Genomic DNA, 5,749 nt, shown 5'->3' on the forward strand with positions numbered 1-5,749 from the left:
ACTTGGGAATCAAAGGGTCTTCATCCTCTGCCCTTCATGCTTTCTCTTCCCAAACCACATGTTTCCATGAGCCAGGGCTAACCTAGCAAATCCCACTTCATTGACACCAACTGTTTTGTGTTCTGAGCACCCAATTTCAATGTGGGAAGACGGAGTTTTTCTCCACATCTCCAACAAGCAATATTCCAACACCAGCTAGGTATTCTACAAATCAAGTCGTTTCTGACACTAACTCCCCTGATAACAGCATTAGATTCCACAGATTGAGAGTTCTTACCCTCTAATCACATGGTTGATTTACCTGGCAACCAGTACCCAATCCATAGGTGCTGGTTAAAAGTTTTGCCAAAAGAACACAGTGCTCATAGGAAAAACCCTCTTCCAACATATAAGATGACTCTACATATGGACATCACCAGATGGTCAACACCAAAATAAGATTTATTATATTCTTTGCAGCTGAAGATGGAGAAGCTATATACAGTCAGCAAAAACAAGACCGGGTGCTGATTGTGGTTCAGATCATGAGCTCCTTATTGCAAAATTCAGACTCAAACTGAAGAACACAGGGAAAACCACTGGGCTTCCCTGGTAGCTCAGCTGGTAAAAAATATGCCTGCAATGCAAGAGACTCTGGTTCAATTCCTGGGTTAGGAAGATCCCCTGGAGAATAAATAGGCTACCCACTCCAGTATTCATGGGCTTCCCTGGGGCTCAGACAGTAAAGAATCCACCTGCAATACAGAAGTCCTGGGTTCGATCCTTAGGTTGGGAAGATTCCCTGGAGGAGGGCATGGCAAACGATTCCAGTATTCTAGACTGGAGAATCCCCATGGACAGAGGAGCTTGGCAGGCTACAATCCATGAGGTCACAAAGTCAGACACGACTGAGTGACTAAGCACAGTACAGACAAGGGAAACCACTAGGCCATTCAGGTATGACCTAGTCAAATCCCTTATGATTATACAGTAGAAGTGACAAATAGATTCAAGGGATTAGATCTCATAGATAGAGTGCCTGAAGAACTATGGACAGAGGTTCATAACATTGTACAGGAAGTGGTGATCAAAACCATCCTCAAGAAAAAGAAATGCAAAAAGGCAAAACGGTTGTTTGAGGAGACCTTACAAATAGCTGAGAAAAGATGAGAAACGAAAGGCAAAGGAGAAAAGGAAACATTCCCATCTGAATGCAGAATGCCAGAGAATAGCAAGGAGAGATAACAAAACCTTTTTGAGTGAATAATGCAAAGAAATAGAGGGAAACAATAGAATGGGAAGGACTAGAGATCTTGTCAAGAAAATTAGAGATACCAAGGGAACATTTCATGCAAAGATGGGTACAATAAAGGACAGAAACGGTATGGACCTAACAGAAGCAAAAGATATTAAGAAGAGATGGCAAGAATACACAGAAGAACTATATAAAAAAGATCTTCATGATCCAGATAACCACAATGGTATGATTACTCACCTAGAGCCAGACATCCTGGAGTGTGAAGTGGGCCTTAGAAAGCATCACTACAAAGTTAGTGGAGCTGACAGAATTCCAGCTGAGCTATTTCAAATCCTAAAAAAATGATGCTGTTAAACTGCAGCACTCAGTATGCCAGCAAACTTGGAAAACTCAGCAGGACTGGAAAAGGTCAGTTTTCATTTCAATCCCAAAGAACGGCAATGTCAAAGAACGTTCATACTACTGCACAACTGCAATCATTTCACACACTAGCAAAGTAATGCTCAAAATCCTTCAAGGTAGACTTCAACAGTATATGAACAAGAACTTCCAGATGTACAAGTTGGATTTAGAAAAGGCAGAGGTATCAGAGATAAAATTGCCAACATCCACTGGATCATAGAAAAAGTTAGAGAATTCCAGAAAAACATCTGCTTCATTGACTATGCCAAAGCCTTTGACTATGTGGATCACAACAAACTCTGGAAAACTCTTAAAGAGATGGGAATATCAGACCATCTGACCTGCCTCCTGCGAAACCTGTATGCAGGTCAAGAAGCAACAGTTAGAACCAGATGTGGAAAAACAGACTGGTTCCAAATTGGAAAAGGAGTGATCCAGGCTCTATTTTGTCACCCTGCTTATATAACTTATATGCAGAATACATCATGCGAAATGCTAGGCTGGATGAAGCACAAGCTGGAATCAAGATTGCCGGGAGAAATATTAACCTCAGCCATGCATATGACACCACCCTTATGGCAGAAAGCAAAGAGGAATTAAAGAGCCTCTTGATGAAGGTGAAAGAGGAAAGTGAAAAAAGCTGGCTTAAAACTCAACATTCAAAATACCAAGATCATGGCATCCAGTCCCATCATTTCATAGCAAAAAGATGGGGAAACAATGGAAACAGTGACAGACTTTATTTTCTTGGGCTCCAAAATCACTGCAGATGGTGACTGCAGCCATGAAATTAAAAGACGCTTGCTCTTTGGAAGAAAAGCAATGACAAACCTAGACAGCATATTAAAAAGCAGAGACATTACTTTGCCAACAAATGTCCGTCTAGTCAAAGCTATGGTTTTTCCAGTAGTCATGTACGGATGTGAGAGCTGGACAGTAAAAAAGGCTGAGCACTGAAGAACTGATGCCTTTGAACTGTGGTGCTGGAAAAGACTTTTGAGAGTCCCTTGGACAGCAAGGAAAGCAAACCAGTCAATCCTAAAAGAAATGAACCCTGAATATTCATTGGAAGGACTGATGCTGAAGCTGAAGCTCCAGTAATTTGGCCACCTGATCCAAAGAGCTGACTCACTGGAAAAGACCCTGATGCTGAGAAGGACTGAAGGTAGGAGGAGAAGTGGGTGACAGAGAATGAGACAGTTAGATGGCATCACCAACTCAATGGACATGAGCAAACTCCTGGAGATGGTGAAGGACAGGGAAGGTTGGTGTGCTGCAGTCAATAGGGTCGCAAAGAGTCAGACAAGGGACAGAACTCAGTGACTGAATAACAAAAAAAAGACACCTCACTGACATAACAAAAGACACCTTTATTGCTCTCTTAGGAAATTTCAAGGGTGTAAGGGGCTGTATCAGAAACCAAGAAGAAAGACCAAATATGTATTTCCTATTATCAACCACAATGTCCAGCTTTCCCGGTGGTTCAATGGTAAGAATCTGCCTGCCAATGTAAGTTACTCGGGTTCGATCCCTGGTCCCAGAATATCCCTGTTCTGGTGGAGCAACTAAGCCCATGCACCACAACTACTGAGCCCAAGTGCTGCAACTACTGAAGCCTGAGTGCCTAGAACCGTGCTCCAGGACAAGAAAAGCCACTGCAGTGAGCAGCCTGGGTACTGCAAGGAAAGGTAGCCCCCGCGTGCCACAATTAGAGAAAAGCCATTGTAGCAACAAAGATCCAGTGCAACCAAAAACAGAATAAATAAATGAAAATTATTTTTAAAAAATCACAATGTCACACTGGATGAGAGACATGTTTATGAAACTGTCTCAGAATGGGACACAGAATATGTAGATATATGTGCCTCAAATGAATGCTCACTAATGTTCAACACTGCAGTTGTGAATTTTAGTACTGAAATTGAAAAGAAGGTCAATTATGTGGCTTTTTACTTCAAAAAAACACATATGCTTACTGTATGCCAGGCATAGATCTACCCAGAAGATATCAAATAGCCCTTTCTCCAACTGTACCAATATTTGGTGGTAAATGAACCTAAAATCTTAAAGCCCTTGACTCTTCTAAATCCTCTGGCCAACATAAGACTTTTAAACTACTTGCCAGAGGAAAGCAGTATCCCCTTTCCTGGAAACCATACAACAAATTTACAAGGCAGGTGCTTTACAAAATGACACTCGTTCTTAACATCTCTCCTTTTTTTTTTTTTAAAGAAACTGTTTATTTTCTGTCAGCCTGTTTCCATTTTAAGAGTTTGTGGGGGCTTCCCCAGTGGCTCAACGGTAAAAAATACACCTGCCCAATGCAGGAGACGCGGGTTCCATCCCTGGTCTGGGAATATCCCACATGCTGTGAAGCAACTAAGCCCATGAGCCACAACTATTGAGCTTGTGCTCTAGAGCCCTGGAACCACAACTCCTGAAGCCCGAATTCCCTAGAGCCTGTGTTCCACAAGTGAAGCCACTGCAATGAGAAGCCCAAGCATTGCAACTAGAGATTAGTGCCTGCTCCCTGCAGCTAAAGGAAAAGCCCACACAGCAACAAAGACCAAGCACAGCCAAAATTAATAAATGAATAAATAAAATTACTTTTTAAAAAGTTTGTGGAAGAACAACTTAAGACCACTCAGTGGTTGCTTCTACCCATTCAGCAGCTTGACATGTGGGAGCTACAGACCAGTGTGCAGTGGCAGGCTGAGCACTCCAGTCTTCAGTGGGGAACCACTGAACTGAGTTCCTGCATGCCTTTGGACCAGTTCAGCCCCCAGTTTGAGTAGCAGTGAACTCAGTGAGCAAATGAACTGGTGAGTGAACCGAGCAGTCCATTCACTCTGAAATTCCTCCTTGATCACAGCCTTCTCAGCTGCCACCTATTCTTCCTTTTCAAACTCTTCAGGACCTCTGTAGAAGCAGAAATCAGGCATGACCTCCCATGGGTGTTCCCAGGGGATGATGCTACACATGCACAGAACTTCCCAGGTCTGCAACCACCACCACATCAGGCCCACTGAGCAAGCTCCCTTGTTGTTGTTGTTGTTCATTCAGTCATGCCCAACTCTTTGCAATACCATGGAGGACAGCACACCAGGCTTCCCTTTCCCTCCATATCTTCCAGAGTTCGCTCAAACTCATGTCCATTGAGTCAATGATGCCATCCAACCATTTCATCCTCTGCCGCCCATTCTCCTCTTGCAGGATGGCAATGTCCGCATAACACAGAGGAGAGTCTGTGTTACACAGAGCAATGGTAGGCAGGTTAATGTAGGAGACATCTGTGAGAGGCTGGTGGTCAGCCCTGGGATCAGTAACTAACAGAAATCTTGGCTCCCAGAAGGCTGCCTGGATCTGGTTAGTGAAAGTTCCAGGACTAAAGTGGGCTATAATAGGAATAGCTCCAGTGGCAGCAACAAACTTCAGCACAGCTCAGTGGCTAGTATTCCTGGAGGATGTGACACTGACATCAGCTGGGTTTTCCAAGGCAACAATGGCACAAGCTGCCAACAGAAGCTTCTCCCAAGTTCTCTTCAGATTTATGATGTAGACACCATAACTGTTCCTTCTGTAGGTGTACTGTTCCATTTGGAAGTCAAGGTTGGTGCCACCTAAGTGGGTTCCCGCTGCAAGGAATTTGAGGACACCACCCTCCTCCATTTGCAGGACATCACGGACAGCAGACATTGTGAAAGTTTCCCTTTGCATTATAGTGGGAATCCAAAACGCCATATGGATCCCTGTCTTAGTAGTGTGAAAAAGTCAACATCTCTCCTTCTAACCCACATTCCTTAGGCTATGACCTATGGAAAAGCACACTTTCATTCTAGAGGAGATCACTTTCACAGAAGCAATTTCAAGACCTGACCAAATGTACAAGAGGATCCAGGGAAACATGAGAGAGTGGATTTTGAGAGTATTTGACTAGGGCACATAATACAAAGCTGGATATGACAGAATTAAATGACATGGAGAACTTGTCCATGACTTGGGATTTAAGCTTCTGGCAAGGATACTTGAACCAGATCCTAATACTTTGGCCAGAAAGATCAATGGTTCTTTGAAGATTAGACAGAATGAATAGCTAATAAATGTAGTAGA

At 43.2% G+C, this 5,749-nt stretch overlaps 1 pseudogene across 1 annotated transcript; it reads right to left on the minus strand.

Annotated features, from left to right (window-relative positions):
• Nucleotides 1–937: 937 nt before the first annotated feature.
• LOC147369543 (small ribosomal subunit protein uS2B pseudogene) lies at nucleotides 938–5,335 on the minus strand (annotated as a pseudogene). The gene has a single exon (XR_015167539.1). The product of XR_015167539.1 is annotated as a small ribosomal subunit protein uS2B pseudogene (transcript).
• Nucleotides 5,336–5,749: the final 414 nt, after the last annotated feature.

Source organism: Bos grunniens, chromosome 7 (assembly GCF_055505025.1).
Source record: "Bos grunniens cultivar Pamir isolate PY7600 chromosome 7, Bosgru_T2T1.0, whole genome shotgun sequence".
NCBI classification, from domain to species: domain Eukaryota; kingdom Metazoa; phylum Chordata; class Mammalia; order Artiodactyla; family Bovidae; genus Bos; species Bos grunniens.